This window comes from Myxocyprinus asiaticus, chromosome 8 (assembly GCF_019703515.2).
Source record: "Myxocyprinus asiaticus isolate MX2 ecotype Aquarium Trade chromosome 8, UBuf_Myxa_2, whole genome shotgun sequence".
Classification (NCBI taxonomy): domain Eukaryota; kingdom Metazoa; phylum Chordata; class Actinopteri; order Cypriniformes; family Catostomidae; genus Myxocyprinus; species Myxocyprinus asiaticus.
The window spans coordinates 16848753-16863139 of record NC_059351.1 but is presented as its reverse complement, the minus strand read 5'-3'; positions in this window follow the sequence as shown (position 1 = coordinate 16863139).

Here is a 14387-nt window from a genome sequence, read left to right as displayed (position 1 = left end):
TCGTTTGTTTGGCGCGACCACATTTTGCGCTATCACCAGCCTATGCGTGTGTTTATGTGTGTGTCAGCAGAGTGCCGCTTGTTCAGTAAAGTGTGGTGCCATAGACTACTTAGCTGTGCATACTGACTGTATATTTATTTTTAAACACAGCCTTTTGCAATTCACAAAGCTTTTTGAAGAGCCTGAATAAAATGCACTAGTTACAGTGCATCCGGAAAGTATTCACAGCGCTTCACTTTTTCCACATTTTGTTATGTTACAGCCTTATTCCAAAATGGATTAAATTCATTATTTTCTCTGTGGAGAGAGGCACTCCACCAATCAGGCCTGTATGGTAGAGTGGCCAGACGGAAGCCACTCCTCAGTAAAAGGCACATGACAGCCTGCCTGGAGGACTCTCAGACCATGAGAAACAAAATTCTCTGGTCTGATGAAACAAAGATTGAATTATTTGGCCTGAGTGGCAAGCGTCATGTCTGGAGGAAACCAGGCACCACTCATCACCTGGCCAATACCATCCTTACAGTGAAGCATGGTGGTGGCAGCATCATGCTGTGGGGATGTTTTTCAGCGGCAGGAACTGGGAGACTAGTCAGGATTGAGGGAAAGATGAATGCAGCAATGTACAGAGACATCCTTGATGAAAACCTGCTCCAGAGCGCTCTGGACCTCAGACTGGGGCGAAGGTTCATCTTCCAACAGGACAACGACCCTAAGCACACAGCCAATATAACAAAGGAGTGGCTGGTTTTTTATTTTTAATAAATTTGCAAAGATTTAAAACAAACTTCTTTCACGTTGTCATTATGAGGTATTTTTTGTAGAATTTTGAGGAAAATAATGAATTTAATCCATTTTGGAATAAGGCTGTAACATAACAAAATGTGGAAAAAGTGAAGCGCTGTGAATACTTTCCGGACGCACTGTATATGGACTACTTTAATGGTGATTTGAAGGTTATTTATGTCATTCTTTGATCTTGACAGTAAAGTCAGTGACCAACATGCAGTATCGGATTTGGATCGGGCTCGTCGGACCGATACCTGATCCGATACCCATCCCTAACAAAAACAAAGTTAAATTGATAAAGTACAAAACTAAAACATGATGAGGGAGACAGGGACAATTAAGCTAAATATGTTTAAAAATATTTTAACAGTAAAAATTAGCATCTTTAAGCATTATGCTGCTTAAAAAATAAATAAATAAATAAACTAAAGTATTCATACTCTTTAGCAGAATGGCTTAGAAACACACACTGTGCCATTATTTATCAGGTCAGTCTAAGCTGGTTTTCTTGGCTCTTGAAGGCTAATACACTACCATCCACGCCTCGACAATCTTTTTTTTTTTATTTTTTTATTTTATATATATATATATATATATATGAATATAATTAATGTAAGTCTTTAAAAACCAATACTTTTTCAATTTCCTGCTGCATTTCAACTTCAGCACCACATGTGTGGACAGCTCCCTTTAAACATGAGCCAAATCCTATTCTGAGTTGCTTTGCATTAAAACCAACAACATGTTTGAAAAGTTTTTTTTGTCTCAGATCGGTTTGGTGTCGCTAGCGTTGCAGAAATTAAACTGCACATTTAAGTGTTTATTTAATCATTTTGCTAATTCTTTTATAAACAGTTTTAATGACCTCATATTAATTGAGGCCTTACAGAAAGCCCACCATTGCCAACAGTCCCTGGGCAAATGCTTCTGCAGATTTAAAGCTTCTCTTCATCCTTTTCCAACAAAGGTTTTTTTTTTTTTTTTTCTTATTCAAAACAGACTTAACCTTTGAGCAACACACTATGGAGACTGGCAGCTTGAGACAAAACACTACACATGTTCATTCTGAAAGTTTAATTCCCTAAAAATATGTTTCCTACATCACATATGTTAGATCTATTTAAGCAGTTAAGACTCATTACACTTTGGAGACTTTCAGAGAAACTTAGGCAACAAAATAATTAGACGGCTTGGGGATCCAGTCACCTGCTGTTACTGGCTCCCAATCAGTAGCTAGAGGATATATAAAAGAGAATTAAGAGACTTAGCAACAGAACACCAACTGAATCGTAACTGTTTCTCCTCTAAACTTATTTTGTACCAAAAGTTTGCATAAACTGCCTGTACTCTCTTGTATATGTTCCCAACATGACAGACTGTATTTTTTGCATATTTGAGCTTATTCTGGCCATGGACCATATATTCAGATGTATACATATATGAAGGGATTGTCTGACTGATGCATTATACCATCAATCAAACATATTTACATAATGTTTAGGGGTATTACAACAGTGTGCATAAAAAGTGATAGATTGGCAAACATGTAGGTTTTTCTCATTTAATTATAATGATCTGTCTCAAACAAAGTTTTACAATTCTTAATTATATGCAGCATTCTTTATCCAGGCCTAAATGTTCAAATAAATGTCATCTTTACAAATATAAAAATAAAAATATTTAAAAAACACATTTGCATAATGCTAATAAGAATTTATTTCAGAATCTCTAATTGAATCTAAAAAGTACTTGATCACTTAGTTAGTTTCTGCAGAAGGAAGTCAGATTTACCAGTAGGTTCTTGTAGCTCAAATGGTAGAGCATGTCGCTAGTAACGGCAAGTTTGTTTGTGAAGATCATAAGTTCGATTCCCATGAAACACACAAAATGATACATTGGATACCTTGAATGCATTGTAAATGTAAATGAGGAAAAGCTCTACTGTCAGAGTGCTGACATTTCAGATGATATGTTGAGAAGAGATTATGAAGAACTAGAGAAAGAATGGAAAAGTCAATGAAATATCTGAAATATTTTGACATTGGGGTCAAAAGTTGGTCAGCCTTAACTTTGAAAGCTTAAAATAAATGTCATGTCATATAATAAAACTTTGAGTTTTGATATTAACTCTCAGACTTATTGAATTTGCAATTATTCCTGCTTGACTTTCTCTCTAGGTTGTTTGAGATGAAATGAGATGAAAATTATTATTAGGGGCTGTTGATGAAACTACAAATATAATGAACATAAATGACTAAATACAGTGCTGTAAAGACCAGATTAACCAGCAAGCAATTCCCATCTAGGCTGGTTTATGCTGGTTTGGTGCTGGTCTAGCATTAATACACTAAGTATTTCATAATATACTAAATATTTGAATGCATTTTATTTTATGGTTACACCACTTGACATTTTTAAAGTAATTAAATCGTTTGTTTGTTTGTTTGTTTGTTTTGTGGAAAATGCTATTTTGAAAACATCAGCATGGACAATGGGTTAACATTTGCACTTAAAGCACATAGATTATTACAAGTTATTAGACAGCCTGATTGTTCACTATCCTACTGTGTCCTATCAAACCAGTCACAATCCCACACACTTGACACTACACCTTACTCCTTATCTGTACCTTTCTCTCATATATCTCTCCCTGTCTCACACTTTCTTTCTCTAATCTATAATCTAATTTTATCTCCCTGGTCCGCAGTGAGAAAATGTGGTAATTGGATGCAGAGGGACCTTCTCCTCAGCTCTAGTGAAACGCTAACCTCCAGGAAAGCATTTCTAAATGATTAAGTACATTAGACATTGAATTGGGACGCAGCACAAAAGACCTTCTCAGAGAAACATTAAGATCTACTGAAACCACATATAAAGAGCCTCTTATTTCACATCTTCATGTCTTCATTATTGCTTTATTTTATTATCTTGAAAAATGGTGGGCAGTGAAATGCCTAAAGCTTAGGGCTGTTAAGCAGAAGATTGGCTGGTTTGAGCCCCGTAAGGAGTAGGCCATGACGTTACCAACTTGTTTTTCAGTAAAGCACTTAACCCTAGGATGGTCCATATCAAGAGGACTATCATTGCAAAAAGTGTACTGTAGGGGGCCGCTCACACTGACCATGTTTTTTGCATCCATCTGTGCTGTTTTCAAATAGTTATTCTATGTAAACATAAGCTAGATGAGTGCCACGTTTTTAAGACACTGTGTCAAGTTAAGAGAGCTTGGGCAGAGTTGGCTCATACAAGAACATACGTACGTTTACTACTATAGAGAAAAAAATAAACAAATCAGCGAACAATGTTTTTACGGTTTTTCTTACATTTAACCCCAAACCTAAACCTTACCATAAAGTCTAATCCCTTAGCCAAACCCTAAACCTAAATAAGTTGGATAGGAGGCAAAAATTTGATGCCCTTTAGCTGTTGTATCGATTTGAAACTCTGACCCCATTTACACCTGGTATTAAGATGCGTCTCGGTTGACCCGAACACATGTGGTCTGGTGAGACACATTGCTGTTTACCCCTGGTCAGTTAAATGTGTCTCCTGTGACTAGAGCCTGACCGATATGGGATTTTTGAGACCGATACCAATACCGATTTTAGAAGGGGAAAATTCACCGATTAATGATATGGTGGCCGATATAGTTAATTTTTGAGCTGGAATGAAACAGACCTTTTCTATGTGGATTGTTCACCAATTTTGCACCAATATTACTATGCAAAGGTACTCAGGAGGTTGCTTTTTTAAACAAATATTTTTATCAAAGAATATTTGACATTATTCTTATACATTGTCAACAAATTCTAGAAATGAACACTAAGAAAATAAAGAATAAATACAAATACAATAAATAGCTTAAAAATCATCAGTACTGTATGTTTAGTATCAGTCAGTTGCTGACCATTAAAATAAAGAATAAATTCAAATAAAATAAATAGCTAAATAAACATCAGTACTGTATGTTCAGTATCAGTCAGTTGCTGACCATTTAAATAAAGAATAAATAAAAATACAATAAATAGCTTAAAAAAACATCAGTACTGTATGTTTAGTATCAGTCAAAAGCTGGCTATTTTAATACTGCCAGTCAATTATTGGCAGGTTGTAAAACAAGAAGCATTTACACCTGCTGAGACAAGAGAAAAACAGCGGCAGTTGTGTTACACCGTATTCTGCTATAAAAGTTCAGGGGAAACTTTAAACGGTGGAAAACCAGATTTTTAAATATTACATTTTATAAATGCAATGACTGGAATTGTTCAGTTGAAGGGGGTACCAAACTGTGAATCCTGAACAAAACAGTTTGGTGAATACATGTTTGCACATTAGCTTCCACTCAGCTGGAAAGCAATGAAAGTAGCTATGTGGTTAGCTAGTTAGCTATAAGCTCATTGCCACGGAGCGTAAAAGATGGACTTTATTTACTTTCCAGCATTGCGTCTCACCAACTAGGTAACAGCGTAGCGTGAAATCAACACTCAACAGACACAATACACTACCGCACCATTGTCTGCTGAACTGCAAAAAGATGCTCTGATGTTTACCTTTCAATATGATACTTTACTGACTGCACTGACAAACTATAGCTGGCTAACGCCAAACAGACATGAGTGACATGGTTGTCAAGGACAGGGTTAACATTATATTAGTTATATTGGAAAGGGAAAATGATGGGGTCATTTTTTATTAACTTTCCAGTATGTATTTCACAAACTAGTTAGCAATTTACCGCAAAGACACCGCTCAACTCCGCCCTGACTGCAGAGCCACCGTCAGTTCAGAGTCAGCTCTGTAAACAATGGAGTTGGAGCACACTCTGCTGGACAAACTACGTAATGACACCAATTATAAAGCATTGTTTTCATACCTGCACATATCGGTAAACATATACGCCGATACCAATATATCAGTGAAAGGCTAATATCGGCCGATAATATGGGCAGACTGATTTATCGGTCGGGCACTACCTGTGACCACTTGTGATCACATTTGGAGGGGAGGGTCTCTAATTTCATGACGACATACATGAATCACTATGTCAGCGTTTAATGCATGACTTAAAAGCACAAAAAAGTCAGAAAAGACAAAGAAAGCATCAAAAAAATGGTGTGCTATTTCTCCCAGATGCATCTGAAATTTAATCTAAGCACAAGCAACATTTAGAGCAAAATATTCCATTATTTTAGTGGATTAACTGTATTAAAGGATTTCCAGATGTTCTTGCTTTTTATCTGCATTATTATTAACCTGAGCTACAAATGTTAATGTTTCTCATAAGTGTCCCTGCATGTTGATATCAGACACACCGAAGAAGATCCGTGAAGTTCTCATGCTTGTGTATGTATCCACTTTTTCAAATATTCCGATCGGACGGTTATTTCCTTTTTAAAGCTGCTCGTAACTGGCAAAATTTAAACTGTTGTTTTAGAGCAGCGGTTGATTGACAGGTGGGGGTGGCACATCGGGACGCATACAGAACAGATTAGCGTTTACACCTCAAATGTGATGCAGTCATATGCAATTTTGACGCATATGATCTAATTGTGATTAGATCACAGAACGTTTTAGACCCCATTTAGACCTGTATTTAGCACTGACCACATGTGACTGTATCACCAAAAACGCATCTTAATATCAGGTGTAAACGGGGTCTCTATCGATTAATTTGGTACGAGCCAGGATGTACGATATCCTACAATTTTGTTGGACACATCCACACTAATAGGTTTTCTGTTGAACATGTTTAGTTTCCTAACATCAAAGATTTCCAAAGTATTCTGTACTAGATATGAAAGTCTTTCTCTATGGTGGAGGAAAACACCATTCCAGTGTGGGTGAGAGGTGTACATTTAGCAAAACCAAGGCGATTTTATCCGCAAGCTTTTAGTGCACCTCGAGACACCTGCGTTTTGTTTCATTTTGTTGCGTAAGAGCACATTTGGTCTAAACAGCCCATAAGTCGTTTTAGATAAAAAGCGTTTACAAAATGATTAAATGCTTACTAAAAATGAGCCACAGAATGGAAGTCATTTTAGTCATATCACTTACGAGAATGGATGAAAAATGACTTTATTTGGTTGGAAGCCCAGTGACACTTCTGGTTCAACTAATAATGTTCCTAACCAGCCTTATACCATAGTACATCTAATATTGATGTTATTACAAAGACATATTTACAATAGATTATCCCCCATGTCCCACATAGCAAATTGGTCCACATCTCTAGTTCAAGTTAAAATTAAATTAACTTAGTGGTAGGTCATAATTATTACAGAGCATGTAGTCTTTTAATACCCATCAAAAGGAAATTAAATTGCTCAAAAGCACATGCAGAGTTTCCCTTTTTATGCCGCTCCTTTATTTGCACAAAAGGATAAGATGCATTAATCGGCCGTTTGCACCATAGATTTCTCATTCTTTTGAAACAGACACAGAGGATAAATAATGTGTGGTCTGAGTATCTGGGGGTTTATTGTAATCAGCATCCCTATTGATCGGCTGCCCAGGCTCCCAAAGTAATCTGTTTTAAGTACAATCTCAGTAGTGCCCACAGAAGGTCTTTTCCCTTAATTCTATTGTAATTGTGTTGGCTGGACTCCATATCAGGCTGGAGGCAAGATGGGGAAGAGGGGCAAATTTCATCTTTTACTCTTTAATCTCAAATTAGCAGGAGTGAGAGGGAGGGAGAAATATCTTTCCTAAAAATGTCTTTCCTCAAGCCTTGTGCAACTATTAAAAAAATACAAATAAACGTGTATGTATGTAGGTGTTCGTGATGTGAGTGTTGGTGTTTGTGGATGTTTTAATACACACTGTGTGTGCATGCATTGCCATGGAATAGCAGCTTTAAAAGCACCTCGATTATGGATGAGTATGTGTCTGTTTTATTCATTAACACACACTTGTGTGTTAAAAAGGTTTAGAACAAAATGGCATTAAAACATCTCCTTTCTCAGCCTTTGTCTTCATGGCTTTTTCATGTCTACATATTTCTACCTCGGCAAAATGTCTGTTATATAACAATGCTTAAAACAAGTGAATAATAATAAGTATATATATATATTTTTTTTAAAAACTAACATGTACCTGTATATTCAAGATAGATGGATGGATAAAAATGATCACCAGCCTGATCCCTCTCTCTGTGGGCTTACATTTGTGTCTTTGCTCACTGGTGTATATAATTAACATTAACATGCTGGCTGGACATCAATTTCCTCACTGCCTAATTATCTTGAAAATCGACAAAATTACACACTAGAACTCAAATCATTTTGTAACTAGTTAACACACAGACAGCCTTACCAAAGATTGGGAATAAATATTTTGTGCTCAATAGCAATGATCTCTCAGTACTCAATATCAGCCAGCACTAGATTGAGAAAATTGTTTTTGGCTTTATGACAATAATTTTGTATGAATATACAGAGCCTTAAAAAAAAGAAAAAAAAAAAAGAAAAAGAAAAGAAAATACATGCCCATAATGTCTTCTCTTCAGCAGATACCTTTTTATTGAGGTACATTTTTGATATGTAAATAAAAATGGTGTGTAGAGTACATGTAGATGAATTGTCCTTTTGTCTTAATAGGAATTATGACCGTTGTTTTTATTATTATTATTATTATGATTATTATTATTATTATTATTATTTTCAATAAAATCTTATGGAGTTTTTTGTTCCTTGCCACAGTCGCCTTTGGCTTGTTCACTGGGGGCCTAAAGGCAAACAAGTTTAAGGCATGATTTTCATTTTTCAATTAAACTGCCCAATGTGGACTTTAAGATATTTCAAATATTAGGCATTACAGTATGTTTTTCTGTATAGCTGCTTTAAAATGACTTATATTGTGAAAAGCACTATACAAATAAAAATTACTTGACTTGAGATTTTTATTATTTCATAATTATCTCAGCCTTTGGATTCTCAAAACAGTATAGTAAAAACTGATAGAATAAAAAGAACAATAATAAAGAAATTGGCTGTGCAATCAGCTTTTTAACAGAGTTAAGTAGTCTAAATTTAATGTAATTTAGCCTAAATTTATCATGGAACCATGTTGTTTACATTCAAATTAACAGGGCTGCAATTTGTTTACCTTCAAATTGTTTACATTCAAATTGATCTCATTATTCTATTGGTCAATCTATGTGTTAAAACAAATTTTTTACAACACTGACAAAGGCAATCAGATCAAACCAGATCACACTAAACCTTCATGATCACTAAGACAAAGTCTCTTGAATTCATCATCAAAACTGTTATAATTTCAACAACAATCACATTTGCTGCATGTTCATCATTATGGAGAAAGTAAATGAATCACAATTAAGATCTGATTTATGAAATTGACATTTTCTTTAGAAAAGTTAGCAACAAAATACTATTTAGCGCTACAAACACTTATAGCATTTTTTATTTTTTTGTAAATGTAGGACACCCGAAATGTCACTGTGAGATATGGCCTCAGAGGAAGAATGGCTCCATCCACGAGAGATTACCAGCTAGACAGTGAAAACACACAAAATTCTCAAGTCTGAGAGCACAGAGGTCTGTTCACAAGTGCTCAGCAGCAGACTGGACCACATGAATTTCCATTCATTTACAGTGAATAATAGCTATTTATAAAATCTTAGATCTAATTAGGTGTAATTTATGAATATTAATATTATTATTCAAATGATTTTAACCTTCATGATCTAGACTGCAGAAAAGAGGAAGAGCCCACAGGAGTGTGAAAGGCCTCTGGATGAGTGCTTCATCAAGAATGCTGCAGATCTTCCAGACCTCTGTCCACGACCCTTCTCTGCCTCTGTGTCCACACCAGAGACAGTCTCCATGAGCTGGCTGCTGCTCCAGGAAGCTCCTCTGCTGAGGCTGGGTCACACTTTAAGAGAGTATAAGAACATCTGTCACTCTGTGCTGGATCCTTTGGTTGGTACCTCACCTGGCCGCCTCCAACGCTACAACCTGTCACTGGGGGGAAGATAAACAGCATTTATGGGATGCACTGGACTGTCCCACCCTGATCAACAACTTACAGCCTGATGGTCAATTCAGCATCACAGAGATCTTCAGTGGACCTTCTGTAGAGAGACGTGTTCCTCATATTGAAGTTGACATCAGTGTGGAATCAATGCCTGTGCAGCTAAAGAGGAAGAGACCCAGGAACTGATATCACTGTATATAGTTATAAAAAGTTTTTATGATTTTTTTTTCTGGATAACTACTACTATGACTTTCGTTTCATTTTTTTCATTATTCTAAATTAAATTCTTTGTTTATTGCATCATCACGTGCCATTGCTTTACACATTTTAGATATGACCTGTCTGTAAATACAGTTAATACCCTCCTAAACTAACAACATTATTTTATTTATTAAAACACTTTCATGTTGAAGTTTAAACTTTAAGAATAGTGATTTTCAAAGACATTCTACAGAAAACAAGATGCTTACTGGCAAAATATACATCTTGAATGCACTGTAAATGAATCGTTGCTTGTCTTGTGTTCCAGACAAGTACCTGCATGATCACACACACACACACACACACACACACACACACACACACACACACACACACACAAGCTATTTGAATCATCTTACTCAGTATGAGAGCAGTAACAAGAAACCCTGAGCTGACGTGAATTTCATCATAAGAAGTCTGCAAATGAACAGATGTGTCAATTATTGTGTCACATCATTTACAAATGTATCTCACTCACTAGAGTGAATGAGAAGAGATTGTGATCAGGCACATTAATTCTAATTACATGTGGACTGTGAGCTGTTTGTGATTCAGGTCTTTAAAAAAATATTAACATCCTATAAATAGTGAAATATCAGTGGAGATGAAATGCACTTTGATTGTCTGTGTAATTATGACTCATTTGGATGATGCATTGTGTGAACAATGGGTGAAAATGAGTTGTGTGAAAATGAGAGACAAAGCATAGCGAGGCCATGCCAACCAAATGACTCTCAGGCATATACAGTAATGACATTTCTATTGCTGTCACAAGGTCAGGAATGCATTTTAAACTGTCCTGGGCTGGAGGCCAAATAATTTGAGTTTTTCCTCTGTTACAGTAGGTTATGATTGGTTCAGTTTTGGCTATTGCAGGACACCATTTCAATGAATGACAAAGAGACTGACAACTTCATATAATATTTCAGATTTTTCAATTCAGAGGATTTAACAGACCCAAAAGTCATCTATCTATCTATCTATCTATCTATCACAGTCTGTCTCCCTCATTTTCTTCAAGGACTCTTATTTTGAAGTTTTCCCCTGCATTATGTTTCCCAGAGTTCACTACCCTAATCACTTCCACTGGTTCATCATCATCCGCACCTGCCTTCCATTCTCTCATTAGTTTACCAGTGTATATATATATACCCTCTAGTTTTGTTCATCATTTGTCAGTCCTTGAAGTGTTACGTTGAGTTATTGTTGTGTTACATTAGCATGTTGAGCTTGAGCATTTGCTTCCACTCCAGCATTTGTTTCCACTCCAGAATCAGAATGAGCTTTATTGCCAAGTATGCTTACACATACAAGGAATTTGTCGGTGATACACACACACACACACACACACACACACACACCACACACACACACCATACATACATACACAAATACACATACGTAGTGCAAATCTAAACACAAATCGGTTATATACAGTGCAAGGGAATGTAATGGCAGAAGAGGTTGGATGTGTTGGATAATATAAAATGACTAAGCTGTGTATTGCACATTAATTATTGCTCAATGGGGCAGTTTTAACTGTTCATGAGATGGATAGCCTGAGGGAAAAAAACTGTTCCTGTGCCTGACAGTTCTGGTGCTCAGAGCTCTAAAGTGATTATTATTAAAAGATTAAAAGAATCTACTCCTGCATCTCCTTTCTTTCTCTTCCACTCCTAGACAACCAACATTACAGAAGGACTGACCAACAAAGAATACGGATATATTTACCTGCTCTCCCAAATGTCCACCTCTACTCCAGCAATCCTTCTAATCCTCCTCTTCCACTCGTCCAGACCCACATGAGCATGGAGCCAACAGAGTTATTCATAAAGCTTTTCAGGCAGGATCTTACCCTCTTGGAATACTCAACCAAGTTCCTTCACCTCGCTGCTTCTATATCAATACCGGACATTTACCTCAAGCCCATTTATGGAATGGGATTAAACTATCACAGACCCACAGCAGTTCCAGAGTCATAAAATCTTTCCTTGGCAAATTACATCTCAGCCACCCTGAATATCCATTACCCTTCACTTTCATCATGTTTGTTAGAGTTGTTGACCACACCTTCCACGACTCCTCCCTCTGCACCTTCCACGGCCCGTCTCCGCGCCTTCCACGCCCCCTATCTCCAAGGTAACTCCTCTCCATTCAATTCCCCTAAATATGTTTTTTTGGGGGGGGCTCATCCTCTCCAGGTTCCGGTGTCGATTCACTGGCGCAGCCATCGGTAGCAACCACGGAAGTTATATTTCCCCCTTATGCTGTGAATTATGGCGGGAACCCCGGGCCACTACCTGTGCCCATGCCTGCCACGGTTAACGAGCCAGTGCCTATGCCTGCCACGGTTAATGAGCCAGTGCCCATGCCTGCCATGGTTAATGAGCCAGTGCCCATGCCTGCCACGGTTAACGAGCCAGTGCTCATGCCTGCCACGGTTAACGAGCCAGAGCCAATGCCTGCCATGGTTAACAAGCCAGAGCCAATGCCTGTAGCTTCGATTGTCCCAGATCCAGTGCCTGTAGCCTCAACCATACCCGTATCTATGCTCCCTGCTGGCCGGAAGAGGAGGAGAAGGAAAAGTCACCCTCATTTTCTTCAAGGACTCTTATTTTTGAAGTTTTCCCCTGCAGTACGTTTCCCAGAGTTCACTGCCCTAATCACTTCCATCGGTTCATCATCCACACCTGCCATCCATTCCCTTATTAGTTTCCCTGTGCATATATATCCTCTAGTTTTGTTTATCATTTGTCAGTCCTTGAAGTGTTACATTGAGTTATTATTGTATTACATTAGCATGTTGAGCTTGATCGTTTGTTTCCACTCCAGCAATTATTATTAAAAGATTAAAAGAATCTACTCCTGCATCTCCTCTCTTCCTCTTCCACTCCTAGACACCCAATGTTACACTATCTATCTATCTATCTATCTATCTGTCAGTCCGTCTACAGTATCTAATCATCCAGTAATTCCAGCAATAGATATTCTAACACATTAAAATAGAAATAAACAAAAATAAATATTTATACTATATTGGATCTAATGGAAACGTGGCATAAAAAATGGTAACAACGTTTTATTTCAATTGTGTCTTTTCAAGCAATTTCATTACAATTGATGAATAGTAATTTACAGTAAATTAATTGCCAAATATGTATTTATTACTGTATTATTATTATTATTATTATTATTGCTATTATACATTAATGTGAAGTGCATAATTTTGAGGGATTTTGCACAAGTTAGCTAATCAGAAGTCGCAATGGTTTAAAAAAAAAAAAAAACAGTTTAAAGGAATGTTAAACTCAGAATATGCTGCACAATGTTCCAAAATATCTTGATATCTCTGAGAATAATCTGGCTCTGCAGAAAACGTAACGGTCGGATCACGTGAGTATTTTAATCTAATCATAACAAAAGTAGACTGTTTTCGTAGGCGTACATTATGCAGACATCTGGAGGTTACAATCTTGTGTTATTCTGCTGATTACCACAGACGGTCTGACAACACAGTTGTAAAGAAGAAAGTACATTATCCTTCTGCAGATGTTAAAAAGTCACCGGGATTACAGCGTTTACTGGAGATAAAATATTGCATTTAACTTTACACAGACAAGGTTAGTAATTGATTTCCATCACACTGGAGTCATGTCAACACCTATTATGTTAGTGTCTTGTGGTTATATTGTTGAATTAAGAGTGTATTTTAATGTTTGTTGGATGGGTCAGTTTACATCCATTGCAAATTATATGGGGCTGTTTGCACCAAATGCGTTTTTTCGTCCGTCCACGCTGTTTTTCTTGCATAATCACATATATGTTTGTTTTTAAAATATCCACACATTTACAAGTAGGCCATATACTTTAGCAGAATGCACCACACAAAATATATATATATATATTTACATTTAAAATGTTCATTTTGTGAAATGACAACATATATTGCCATTTATAGAAAGAATATGATCTGTTCTGTTGTCACTGTCAAAGATTGTCATGATACACTGGCTCCCTAGTGAACACAGCATGATTACACAGGAGGTTGGTGTGTTGTTTCTAATACTTCTGCTACCTTAGGATGAGTCACATTATGCCGACTCACTGACAAGCGGCATATCCAATCAGACGTGTTTACATTGGCTCCAGCGTATTTACCTTTCCCTGTGGTGCGACCGGAAGAGCATTGCATCAGCAGCATGGGAGACCCGGGCTCAGACATCACATTGAAATCAGTAAGTAATCTTGTTTGCATAATCCGTGATGAGCGTGATCCGGAAGTTGCATTTTTCCATCTAAAATTATATTAACCCCACAGATGGTTAGGTTTAGGTTTGGGAGGT